This window comes from Herpailurus yagouaroundi, unplaced genomic scaffold (assembly GCF_014898765.1).
Source record: "Herpailurus yagouaroundi ecotype Mexico unplaced genomic scaffold, PumYag 206, whole genome shotgun sequence".
Taxonomy (NCBI): Eukaryota; Metazoa; Chordata; class Mammalia; order Carnivora; family Felidae; genus Herpailurus; species Herpailurus yagouaroundi.
In genome coordinates this window covers 5966837-5980771 of record NW_024412437.1, presented here as the reverse complement: position 1 = coordinate 5980771, position 13935 = coordinate 5966837, and the positions used below count along the sequence as shown (strand labels likewise).

The following is a 13935-nucleotide window of genomic DNA, read 5'->3' as shown; positions in this document are numbered from 1 at the left end:
AGTAAACTTGTAAAAAAGTTGAACTTCCCTCATCAGTCACACCCACAGAACCAAGACACCGAATTACCTTTTTTTCTTTTAAACAGAAAATCCGCACTGCTTTCTTTCTTTGTCTATCCAAAGGATCATATTTAGAACTAGTAAGATCTCGGGGCGCCTGGGTGGCGCAGTCGGTTAAGCGTCCGACTTCAGCCAGGTCACGATCTCGCGGTCCGGGAGTTCGAGCCCCGCGTCGGGCTCTGGGCTGATGGCTCAGAGCCTGGAGCCTGTTTCCGATTCTGTGTCTCCCTCTCTCTCTGCCCCTCCCCCGTTCATGCTCTGTCTCTCTCTGTCCCAAAAATAAATAAACGTTGAAAATAAAAAATAAAAAAAATAAAAAAAATAAAAAATAAAAAGAACTAGTAAGATCTCGGGGAGGCATCAATTAGGCATTGCCAAACTGTGTTCCAGAGATGGAACACCAATTCCCCCTTGCCACAAGTGGTGAAAGAATAGGAAGCCTTCAAAGTATTTGTAGCCTTTGACCCAGAACCTACTCTAAGGGCAATTGTGGAAAGGCAAGAGAGAGTTTTCATCACAGAGATGTTTGTTGAAAAAATTTTTCTTAGAGTAGGGAAATGTGGGGAATAATCTAAATGCCCCGCAATAAGAAAACGGTTGGGTAAATGAAGGTATATCTAGGAGATATACTATATTACTGTATTATATAGTATAGCAGAGGGGTCAACAAATTCCTGCTGTGAGCTGAGCCCAGCCCACTGCCTGTTTTTTTTCCTGCCTCTGTCAATAAAGTTTTATTGGAACATAGCCATGTTTCCATTTACATGAAATGGCTTTCGTGATGCAAGGACAGAGGTGAACAACTGCTATCGAGATTCTATGGCCTGTGGTGCCTAAAATATTTATTATGTGGCCCTTCACAGGCAAAGTCTGCTGATGCCTGTTGTACCCAGCCAGCGACGTTATGTTTACACAGAGTCTGTAACGATGAGGTTAAATGTGAAACGAGCACTCTCAAATGAAAAAGAAATCTTATTCATTCCAATCTATTCACACAATATTTAATTACCAGTGGCGATGCTAATAATAATAACGTTCTGATCCAAAACACCGTGCATTGCTATGTCACAACAGTCCATCTGAAAATTGAGTGGATCTGTACCATGATTTTCGACTCATGTGAACTGAAATAGCTTTTTTTGTGTGTGGCAAATTCTTTCCTAGTACTAGTAATTCCTGCAAAGTGCATCATATCTCTTTGCCTCTATACAACTCGTGCTGCACAAACATTAATCTGTGATAATTTATGAAAGTTTGGTCCCCGAAGGCAAGCGAGGCCGCTGCCAATGATGATGTCATCTGCTATCTGTCTTCCCCTTGAAGGCCAACTCCCCTCCTCCCCCCAGCTGACTTCTTGATCCAATGACCATACTTTTTCACAGTACATCAAAATGTGGAATTAGCTGACTGACCTATTGGGTAACCCTCGCCTGGAAAATTAGGTCAGTATACTATTATATCTGTTTTTAGGATCTTAGGATTTTGCAGAGATGAGGGTAGGCCTCGCCTAACTCCTCCGCCTCTGAAAACAAGCAGTGCCTTCCAGTTAATAAATCACCAGGAAGGGGATGACAGCCCAGAAATCTGTGTTCACGTCTCTCCGTTGTTTTTGTCTGGTTCAGAAATCATTAGCACCTGATAGTGGTTTCAATGCTCTCCCCAGTGGTAAGGGCAATTCCCAGGCCAGGTTTCTGTCAGACAAGAGGCAATCTATGGAGACCATACCTCGGAAGCACAGAGGCTTGCAAACACTCAGGGAGCATACCTCAGGACCTTAGAGACAGAGTCACTCATGTGAGTTTCACAGTTTGAAGTCATACGAGAGCAGAACTTCCAACAAGGGTAAGGAATTACTGCTTTTTTTTTTTTTTTTTTTTAAATTTAGAGAAGATAGGATCATGCCAAAGAGTAAATTGATCAAGTTCTAGAGCTTCTATTGAAGAATTGCTGATTTCAAGGGGTATTCATAGTGTTTACAATTGTTTCCATTCGCTGAACTAGGGAATGGAAAATCGAACGTGGCTGTAAATTCAAATACGACTTCTGATACAAAATGCACCCATCATCTTTGGAAAAGATGTGATATTATATTTACCCAGGCAATCGGTATGTCTCAGACATTGTTCTTTTTTTCCAAATACAAGGGGGAAATACACAAATGGACAATACTGAATGTTTAGCTGTTTTTATGGCTTGCCTGCTCATTTTTCTAAAAGTAAGCCCCCAATCTATCCTTCCTTTGTTTAAATATTTTGGTGACTTAGTATGTTACAAATGTTCCCACACATATGGCGAATCCAGTTAATAAATTACAATCCCGGTTCTTAAGAAACCCAAAGTCCAAAAGAGTAATAAGTAACTGACACAGAGAAAGAGAGGGCTTCACAAACAACATGTAAAAGAAGAGGTGGGGAAGACTTTACACAGGTAACAAGGCGGTTCTTGGGGATAAAGAGGAATTCCTTGGGTAGACAGTGTGAGAAACCTGCTTTCAGGTAGGAGGAAACTATTTACGAAAGCATGGAAGCATGAATAGCTTTGAGCAGTGGGATTCCATGAGGAGGTGAGAAAGGGTCCAAGGAAAGTCTAGAGGTAGAAACTATGCTCCCCAGGCCTTTCCTACAGGTTGTGGAAAAAGTTTTCTAACATTCTAGAAGTATCAACCAGGCAACAGTGTAGAGGGTGGCTTTGAAAGTTCAGAGGGAGAATAAACATAGAGGCCAGTAGGATACGACTGCAGTAACAGAGAAGAGAAATGATATTGTCCGTGGATGTGTGGAGCACAGGAACCGTGCTGAGAGATGTTGAGAACACTGTATGAGAGGAATATAGTGATAGGTACATATGTGAGTTTACATTTTTTAGTACCCACAGTTAACAAGACAAACACATGAATTTTAATAATATTTAACCCTATAGTCAAAAATATTATCATTTTGACATAAAATCAATGTAACACTTTTCCTGACACAATTTATTTTTTTTTTTTTTTTTTTTTTGGTACTCTTTTGAAACCCAGTATGTATTTTAAATTTATGGCACATCTCAATTTTGGTAAACTGTATTCCAAGTTCTTAACTGCCATATGGGTTTGTGGCTGCCATTTTGAAGAGTGCAGGTAAATAATAATAATAATAATAAAAAAAACAGCTACCCTTTAATGAGCTACCATTTATCTTATATAGAGGTAAGGATCATAATTATCTATTATTTCACACACACTTAAACAATCCTGCGGAGTAAGATTTTTTTTAATTTTAAAAAAATCTTAGAGAGGTTAAATAACTTGACCAAAGTCACTGGCAAGTGACAAAATTTGAACCAAGGTCTGTAGGGTGGTATAGCCCAGACTCTTAACCACAAGCTATCCTGCCTTCAAAGCAAAGTGCAAGAGGAATTGAGGTTGATTCTAACATGAAAAACCCAATGGGTAATCAGACCACTCATGGCTATGGCAGTTGATGGAGGAGTCATAGGTATGGAGAGTAAGATAGTGAGCCCGATTTCAGAATTGTTGACTGAAAAAAAATGCAGTTTTCTCCTGTTATATATTTGCTCTCCATTAAACCAAACTAAAGTGAAAAGTTTCAGAGCACAGATATACTTGTTTTGTCCTAGACTAGTATCTGGCAGGCATTTGGTTGGTACTCAATAAATATTAAATGGATAAATGAATGAATGGTTGGATGGATGGATGGATGGATAGATGGATAGTTGAGTGGATGGATGGATGAACACCCTTAAGAAGATATTAATAAAGCAATGTAGTGACAATTTCAGATATGAGATAAAGATTCAGGAGTGACCATATTTAGGAGAGAGTCAAACATGAGATATTGACTAAGAACCCACATGAATAAAATGGAAAATAAGAAGGAAACAAAGAGGAGAATAACCAGAAAAAACATCAACGTTTAAATGAGTTTTGGAGGAAGAGGAGACAGAGAAGTAAACTAAGAAAGAAAAGCCAGAGAAGTAGAGGAAATCAAATAAAAAAATTATTTTGCGAAATTCAAGAGAGGTAAGAGTTTCAGAAGAAGGGACTATAAATCAGCATCAAATAGGGAGTTGATGCCAAATATGGAGCAGTTAAGGTGAGTTCACCTTGTTTAACAAGGTGGAGTTCATTGATTGCCTTCATAACAGTAGTTCTGTTAGAATAGAGAGAACAAAAAACAGGTTACATCAAGTTGAACAATGAAGGATGGCCCCCGGTGGAGAGAAGGAATGAAGATGACTGGCTATGCATTGCTTATAATAATGACTTTCTGGGAGGAAAAACAAAACAAAACAAAACAAAACAAAACAAAACAAAACTTCCAAGACAAGTTAAATAAATGATGGCAGACCCTTGTCAGTGAGTAGGTACCATTGCAAGCCACCACTTGGGGTCAGGAAATTTCTAAGCTGTAGAGTACATCAGTAAAATCGGCTGGGAGAGCCACGAAAAGGTGAGGGAGAGGCAGCTTGGCACCTGTCTGTGCTACAATTCCCACATGTATCTGTCAGCCTGTCTTGGGCTTGTGAGTCCTCCCCTCCCCCACCCCGTACCTCCCGAGATACCCACAGGACTGCTGGTCTGGATGCTGACCCCCATGCAGACTCCCCATGTTGGGGTGCCTTTGGCTCAAGACTCTTTCAGTTCTCCAGAACTTTCCTGATGACCTAATACCCGTATCGTTTATAAAAGCACAGGTAAACCTTTCCCTCCTCCCAAACCAGTTTGGGCCATAGAATGTTTACCAGGTCCTTTCTACCTCACTTCCATTTCTGCTCTGCCCTCCATGGTGGCGTTGGGACTTTGGGGACACACATCCCAGTTCCCCCACTATTCTCAGATCATAGAATTTAGAGTCTCTCCTTCTCTTTTGTCACTGTTTTTTTTTTTTAATTTTTTATGTTTATTTATTTTTGAGAGAGAGAGAGAGAGAGACAGAGTGTGAACATGCAAGGGGCAGAGAGAGAGGGAGATACAGAATGGAAGCAGGCTCCAGGCTCTGAGCTGTCAGCACAAAGCCCGACGCGGGGCTCGAACCCACGAACTGTGAGATCATGACCTGAGCCGAAGTCGGACACTTACCCGATTGAGCCACCCAGGTGCCCTTTGTCACTGGGTTTAACTCAAAAGGTACCGGACACAAGCCTGATCATTTCCAACTCTGCTTTTAACTCACCCCTGTGAATCCTAGTCATGGTGACCTTGGACACTGCCCACAGTTGTGGCATAACTCTTTCCAGACCCCTGAAACACCCATGAGTACAATACTTTTCTTTCTAATATTTCTAGTGCCTCTACCATGAGTCATGAAAGCCTGTTTTATTTATTTTTAAAAAATTTTTTTAACGTTTACTTATTTTTGTGTGTGCGTGTGAGGGAGAGAGACAGAGCACAAGCAAGGGAGGAGCAGAAAGAGAGGGAGACACAGAATCCGAAGCAGGCTCCAGGCTCTGAGCTGTCGGCACAGGACTTGAATTCACAAACTGCAAGATCATGACCTGAGCTGAAGTCAGGTGCTTAACTGCCTGAGCCACCCAGGCACCCCATGACAGTCTGTTTTAAAATTCTGTCGTCATTTCTGCAGTATAGAACCCAGGTGAAGAATACTAACCCTGGTATGTGTCGTATCCTTTGGTGGTGGTGGGGAGCGGGGGCACTGGGAGAAGGCACTATAATAAGCAGGTGCCAGAGGGTGTCGGGGGTGTGCACGGGGAGAAACACATGTGTTACACATTCAAGATAATATCCAGCTGCACCACCGAATACTATACGGCCACTAAGGATAACCCTGAAAATTAAAATGCAGTGTCATTGAATGGTCTTCGAGGCAGACGATGTTAAAAATGTAACATTCACCTTGTGAAACAGTGTGAACACTAAAGGTACATTTTATGCTTTTAAAGTACTTTTTTAGGGGTGCCTGGGTGGCTCAGTCAGTTAAGCATCTGACTCTTGGTTTCGGCTCAGGTCATGATCTCACTCAAGGTTTGTGAGTTCGAGCCCGTGTCGAGGCTGCCAGTGCGGAGCCTGCTTGGGATTTTCTCTCTCCCTCACTCTGCCCCTCCCTCTCCCCCTCTCATGCTCTGCCTCTCTCTCTGTGTCAATAAATAAAGAAACTTAAAAAATATTAAAGTACTTTTTAAAAAAGAATATTCTTTTAAGTAATCTCTACACCCAATGTGGGGCTCAAACCTACAGCCCCGAGATCAAGAGTCCCACACTCCACCGCCTGAGCCAGCCAGGTGCCCCTTAAAGTACTTTTATGAACAGAAACATGTTAGAAATATACACAAGTTGATTATTATCATCTTTAGCTATTGATATTATGGTTCTGCCTTCTCTTTTCTTCCCTATTGTATTTTCTAATTTTATATAAGGAGGATGTATCTCTTTTGGAAACAAACAAAAAACCTTAGTTCTCATTTTCTCAAAGCTGTGGAGGGTAGGAGAGTGATAGGCAGTACCTGGACAGACATGTGAGGTCAAAGGTGGTTTTTGTTTGGAATGGCAGAGATTTGCTCATGTTTATAACCGAAGGGAAGGAGCCCATAGAGAAGGAAAGGCTGAAGACATGGAAAGGAGGAGGTCATTGTTGGGGCAAGGTCTTAGAGGGAAACAGAGGGAACTGAATCCAGCAACAAAAGAAGGATTACCACAATTCTGAACAGGAACACTTCTTCCGTTATGAAAAAAAGACGCACGTGTGTATCTAAACATTTATAGGAAAGCAGAAACGGGCTCCGAGAGGATGGGGAGACCACATAAGAGTTCACTTTCCAGGGAACAATCAGTACTGCTTTCACACATTTGCTTATGCGGAACTCTTTTCATGCTCCCCTCCGCCCACTACCCTCCAGACCCATCTCCAACCCACCTATGTACGGAGCCCCTGCACTGTCTCCAGTGAGGCCCGCCTGCCCCTGGATGATTACATCCCAGAATCTTCTGGGAGCCTGTCAAAAATACATGCTCCCAGGATCCCATGCCTGGAGTGTCTAATTCTATAGTTCAGACTAGCTCTTCCTCAACTTTGACACGCACACAGAGAGCCCCAGGAGCTTACTGAAAACGCAGATTCTGATTCAGTGGGTCTAGGATGGGGCTGGAAGCTGTACATTTCCAACAAGTTTCCAGCCAACGCCAAGGCTGAGACCACGCTAAGAAGCAAGGGGCTAGAGTAGGGCTACGAAAGCTGTATTTTATTTTCCAAACAATTTCAATGCAACCAGTCCAGGAACGCTTCACTGATAGACATTTAGGAACTACCACTCACCACTCTGCTGGCTGTTAGCATCTGCTCTCCAGTTTGCTTGTTTGTTTTTTATAATGTTCATTCATTTATTTATTTTGCGAGGGAGAGAGAGTGTGCAAGCGAGGGAGGGGCAGAGAGAGAGGGACAGAGAGAATCCCAAGCAGACTCCATATTCAGTGCAGAGCCTGACGTGGGGCTCGATCCCACGAACCGTGAGATCATGACTGAGTTGAAATGAAGAGCCAGATGCTTAACCGACTGAGCCACCCAGGCGCTCCTGCTGTCCTATTTTATCGCAGTTATTTATTTTTGTATATGCTTGGCTTGTATCTTAGATTTCACTAAACCGCACTTAGATCACTAAACCGCAAAATCAGTAGAAGGAACAGTGACATTTAATTCCCCTTTGCACCCCTCCATTTAGTAGAGTGTCCTACAGAATGGACACCCAGTAATGTGTATTAAAGAAAGAGAATGAATGGTGTCGCCGCTTTAATCCTGACATATCATAAAAAAGTGATTCCGAAGTTGCTGCTGTAATAAATGCACAGTGAGAAGGAAGAACGATCTCCATTTTTGAGATTTCGTCTGAATGTTAACATATACAGTTTCCATGAAGTATGGCGGGATACACACTGAAATCCACTGCTGGTCGTCACTGGTGATGCCTCCCCATTTCTCTGCTATATTTATTATTCATCTGGCCTTGGGTTTGCTTTAATTACCAGGTGTCTTGTTTCCTCTCTGCTCACACCTGATTTCAGGATGTGGCGGTCAAATGCCCTCCTTTCAAGCTCCCTACATCACACTGTACCCTGTTTTGAACACCTGAAGTATATAAAATCTAAGGTTAACATGGATTTTATGTTGTCCTTTGGGGCAGGAAAATATAAAACCCGAGCTCCAGGAACGGCTTACTTCCTGTTTTTATTGGTCATAAAGGTTTCATAGTGGGAGCAGGTGGCAGAGGCACACAGAATGAACTAACTCTTGGCAAGTCTCTTGCCTAGATGGGAAGGCAACTGCCCTTTCCATACCGAAACCCTATTAGAACACCTGCACAGAAGATCCACTCCGGTCCCCAGCCCCATTTGAAGTGTGCAACTCAATGATCTTTAGTAAATGTACCCAACTGAAGATCAGTCGCTATCATCCTAATTTATTTATTTTTTTTTAATTTTTTTTTTTCAACATTTATTTTTGGGACAGAGAGAGACAGAGCATGAACAGGGGAGGGGCAGAGAGAGAGAGGGAGACACAGAATCGGAAACAGGCTCCAGGCTCTGAGCCGTCAGCCCAGAGCCCGACGCGGGGCTCGAACTCACGGACCGCGAGATCGTGACCTGAGCTGAAGTCGGACGCCTAACCGACTGCGCCACCCAGGCGCCCCCACTATCATCCTAATTTAGAACATTTCTATCACCCCAGTGAGATCCCCCTGCCCCTTTACAGTTAATCCTTGTTTCTGCCCCAGCCCCAAGTAACCACTTGTTTTCATGTCTCTGTATGTTTGTATTTTCTGGATATTTCACGTACGTGGAGTTATACCGCGTGTGGTCTTTCATGTCTGGCTTATTTCACTTAGCATGATGCTTTCAAGGTTCATCCACGCTGTGGCCTGTATTTTCTCTTATTATCGCCAAACTGTATTCCACGATATGGGAACATCATAGTCTATTTATTCTTTCACTGGTTAATGAACATTTGAGTGGTTTCCAGTTTTTGCCTGTCGTGAATAATGTTGCTGTGAACATACATGCACATGCTTTTTGTGTGGCCGAAAGTTCTCATTTCTATTGGGTCGAAACCTAGGAGTGGAAATTCTAGCTTCTATGAGAAAGTTATGTTGAACTTCTTAAGAAACTGTCAAACTCTTTTCCAAAGGGCTGAACCATTTTACATTTCCAGCAGTGACATGTGAGATTTCCTGATTCTCTATGTTTACTCTTGTCTGGTTTTTTTATTTTTATTTTTATTTTTATTATCACCATCTTATAGGTGTGAAAGAGTATCTCACTATGACTTAAACTTGCATTTCCCCACTGACTAATGATATCGAGAATCTTTTCACGTGCTTAGTACCCCTTCATATATTTTCTTGGTGCACCGTTTCAGTTGATTTGGTGTCTTATTAAGGTAAACATGGGCTTAAGGCTTCTTTCTCCACACTGGCCTCACTTACGCAAGTCATGACCGTGGAAAACTCTCAAAGACCAAGCACCCTGCAGACAGACAAGGACTTAATAATAGTAGATAAAGCAATAGATACATTTTTAGGAAATTCAAGCTTCATTTTACAGTGTATAATAAAAATGCTTCACTGCCCTGAAAGTTTTCCATTAATTAAGTTGCAACTAACACAGTTCATTTTTTTTTTTTTACTTTCTTTGCCCCCCCCCCCACCCCCGCCTCAAATCAGTCAGTATTGCTGTAAACCTAAACCTCACGGAAGGCTATTATAGCATCGGGAACAGATGGTGAAGATTTCCATAAAACAGAAAGGGAAACAGACTTGTCTGAAGTGAGGTAAGTAAACACAGAGCGCATGAATGGTGAGAACTGAAATTGAGTGTTAAGTACAAATTAAAAATAGAAAGCATCACTGCAAAACTTGTTTGGGGAAAAAAAACATGATCTTTTTAGAATATGGCTATTAAAAAGCATGCATGAGCCCCGCATTATTTCTATTTATCTTTGGAACACAGCCATAGCAATTACTGGGGACATTAAGGAAAACATTCGCCAGCAGCAAAACAGAATAGAAGAGACCATCTAGATAATTTAGTAACAATTTCAAATTTTATGGGGGAATGCCTTTTGTTTTGTCAATATGAAAATTAGGAAAAAAAACATGTTTACATGAATCAACTAAGGAGATAATTATTCTCTTCTCCAATTCCCTTTCGATGTGTGTTCACAATTGCTAAAAGGAAGCCAGACAATGGCCACCTCTTTGTGTTTCTTCTATTAATAGAAAGGATGGATGGAAAAATCAGCATCGTTGCCTCTCCTGTAGGTTACCATCGTCGGGTTGAGCCAGAAGACTCCGGTTCTGTTTGTTGCTAATTGTTGTGGCTTTTGTCCTGTATTTGTTTTTCTCACTTAATATCCATATTTTGAAGGAAATAAAAAAAAGACTTAAGATTTATTCAAACTCCCATTTCCTCTTCACAAAATAGAATAGGGGGGAGAACTTGAACTCTTTTCTGGAAGATGGAAGGAAACTGTTGCGTGTTTTGTTTTTTTTTTTTTATCTTTGGGGTCACGCGTTGTTTTCGCCACAGAACTTCAAAGTGTCGCCCCCTGTGTGGATGTTCTTAATCGCTCACAATGAATATGACGTAGAAGAAAAGGCAGGAGGAAGCATACATGTTGAATTTACTCACAATTGTGTCTGCAAAGTAGAACAGGGTCTCATATACTGTCTATACAGTAGGCAATGCATAAAGATTTGTCGGCTGATTATATGACTAAATGAGAGACAGTTGAAGATAAATTATTCTTAAAAAACTTGACTAAGTTAGCTCTTCGACCAGATGGACAGTGTTTAATATTTAAAAATAAATCATTGGGAGAGAAAAAGAGAACAGTACATCCCAAATTCTGAACATTTAACTAGAAGACATACAAAATCCCTTCAATGTAACCGATCTCTGTGCTATGATTTAAGGCCTTTCATGTTCCCAGACAACTGTCAATTAGACAGCAGTTTTTATGGGGCATCTGGGTGGCTCAGTCGGTTAAGTGTCTGACCTCGGCTCAGGTCACAATCTCGGGGTTCGTGGGTTTGAGCCCCACCTCGGCCTCTGTGCTGAAAGCTCAGAGCCTGGAACCTACTTTGGATTCTGTGTCTCCCTCTCTCTCTTTCCCTCCCCCACTTGCCCTCTATCTCCTTCTCAACAATAAATAAACAGCAAAAAATAAATTTTAGACAGAAGTTTTGTACACATCTTGCACATCTCGCCTCCGATCCCCAGCCTTATCTCTACACACACTGGAGAAAATATGGTGCTTTATAGCAGCCGACGTACAATAAGGAGTAGACAACATGCAGAGGAAAAGCAACGGACAACTGGCAATGTGTCTGTGTCTTCCAAGAATCATATCCCCTTTCCCCAAATCCATCCCTGTCTGCAAAGCAATTATTGGTATACACAGTACGTTACATAAGATACAATTATAAGTTATATGCGTATAATTATATACATATAATTAAATAGAATTATAAAACTTTATAGATTATTTTGGCCCACTGTCAAATAATAGCTAACAAGGATACAAATGAATCTTTAAGTGATTCAGAGCTAACAACATGCCCAGTATTCTGTGAAATTAGATTTCCTAAAGCTCTGATCATCTAGTCAGCTACGAATATTCATGTGGTAGCCATTCGTAGATGACCAATATTTAATTGTGTTAAGAGTGAGAAGAAGTAGCGATTCATTCTAGTTCCAGGAGAAAATAATTTTTCTACATATCAGTTTGACCTTGAATTCATATCAAGACTTTTCTGTAGTACCTGGCAAGACTTTTCTGTAATTATTTAATTAGGTCAGTGTTAAGGACAAGCACATGATTGATGTCAGAAATGAAAATATTTCTTTTTAAGTATAATAAGGGGCACCTGGGTGGCTCAGTGGTTAAGTGCCCGACTTGGGCTCAGGTCATGATCTCGTGGTCCCTGAGTTCAAGCCCCGCATCAGGCTCTGTGCTGACAGCTCAGAGCCTACAGCCTGCTTCAGATTCTGGGTCTCCCTCTTTCTCAGTCCCTCCCCCACTCATGCTATCTCTCTCTGTCTCTCAGAAGTAAATAAGTATTTACAAATTTTTATTTTTTTTCAACGTTTTTATTTATTTTTTTGGGGGGACAGAGAGAGACAGAGCATGAACGGGGGAGGGGCAGAGAGAGAGAGGGAGACACAGAATCGGAAACAGGCTCCAGGCTCTGAGCCATCAGCCCAGAGCCTGACACGGGGCTCGAACTCACGGACCGCGAGATCGTGACCTGGCTGAAGTCGGACGCTTAACCGACTGCGCCACCCAGGCGCCCCAGTATTTACAAATTTTTAAATAAAAATATAATAAAGGGGTAATAGCAAGAATTTTAGAGTTTCTTTTTTAATCACCAAGTGATTGTCCCTTGGACAATCACAGGTTTTATAGAATAACGATACATGTCACATGTAGACAGCATTACAGTGTTGTCTCCTATTATTATTTGTGGGCTTTCCAATGCAAAAGGTACTTTCATATATATCATCTCACAGAATAATATATACCTTCCCGTATAATTATGAGAGTTATTATACTCATACTCTCATATTTATATGAGAGTACAATATATTTATATCTATACTTATAACTTTTTAATGACTTATATGAGAGTATAATATATTTATATATTATACAATACAAATACAATATATTTATATTTCTAAACTCTCATAATTATACATCATATAATTATTATTAGTTGTGAGGTCTCCATTGTACTCCAACTACTTTAGTATACATGATCTCACAGAATAACATATACCTCGCTGTGTCATGATGAGACCGATTGTACCCACTTACAGATTACAGAATTTAGACATGGCTCAATCAGGCAAGAAAATACTGCTAGTAAGTCAGGGAGCAAAGGTTTAAACCCTGTTTGACTGGATTCTGGACGCCACACACTTTTGAGATATATCTTTTAGTTTCACAGGTAGGAGGGTCCTTAAGAAGACACTTTAGATGAACAATTCAATACTAATCAGTCATGTTGTGGGAAACGTTTACATGAAACAAATTACATCTCTAAGAAGTGCAATTGAAGAAACATTTCTTGCAGATGTGCCTTTTCGTGAAAACCCCTTAGCTGTTAACAGAAGGTTTTGAGACCAAAAACCAAGAGAGAAAGACAGTGAGACTTTAATATTTTCATGTCCCAGACCAAACGTGCCAATTCCTTTGTTTATATCAGCATATTGTTCTCCTCTCATAATATGTAAATAAAAAGGGGACTGGCAGGCATATAGGAAATAGGGATGACTCATTTAGTCTTGAACCTCAGACATGCTATAAAGACCTTGAAATTCCAAATAGTTCAGTTCATTTATTTTTGCCTTCTTGGAGGCCACGTTCTTGGCCACACCACTCTCACCTGTGAGTGAGAACTAACTTTGTGAGTGAGAATTATGTGAGCTGTGAGACCAAACTAACTTTCTCGGATAGATGTTATCGTCACCATAACCTGGAAGGTTCAATTCCAGACACTTATTTTAGATATCCGCCCTCCCCCACCCCCCCGGGGCAGTCAACAAAGAAAGTGAGGACGGCACAGCAAGGGCTGGGAACAGCTTGAAGAGTGAGACATTGGCTTTAAGACATGAGTCTCTGCTATAGCTTGGAATATAAGGTAAAGTCCATCCAAGAATTTTCAGGTAAAAGAATCCACTTCACCCTTGAGCCAAGGAACACACAGTTGGCAGTGGGGCAGAGTAGGATGGGGCAGAGACTTTTTGGCCAAACAGCCCTAACCTGGGATCCCAGTTCTCCTACCTTGTGACTGGTTAATTAATCTGAGCAAGATCCCAGAAAGTAACTGTAAATATCAGACAGAAATATTCTTGGTGCAGTAGCT

General features: G+C 41.1%; 1 long non-coding RNA gene across 3 annotated transcripts in view; it reads left to right on the top strand.

The window, feature by feature from the left end:
* The window catches only part of LOC121015352 (uncharacterized), a 40495-nt gene that overhangs the window by 7624 nt on the left and 18936 nt on the right, over positions 1-13935 (top strand). For all 3 annotated transcript variants that reach the window (XR_005783783.1, XR_005783782.1, XR_005783784.1), the window contains exon 2: positions 9730-9836. This is a non-coding gene — a long non-coding RNA (uncharacterized LOC121015352). The remainder of the gene's footprint in view (positions 1-9729; positions 9837-13935) is intronic.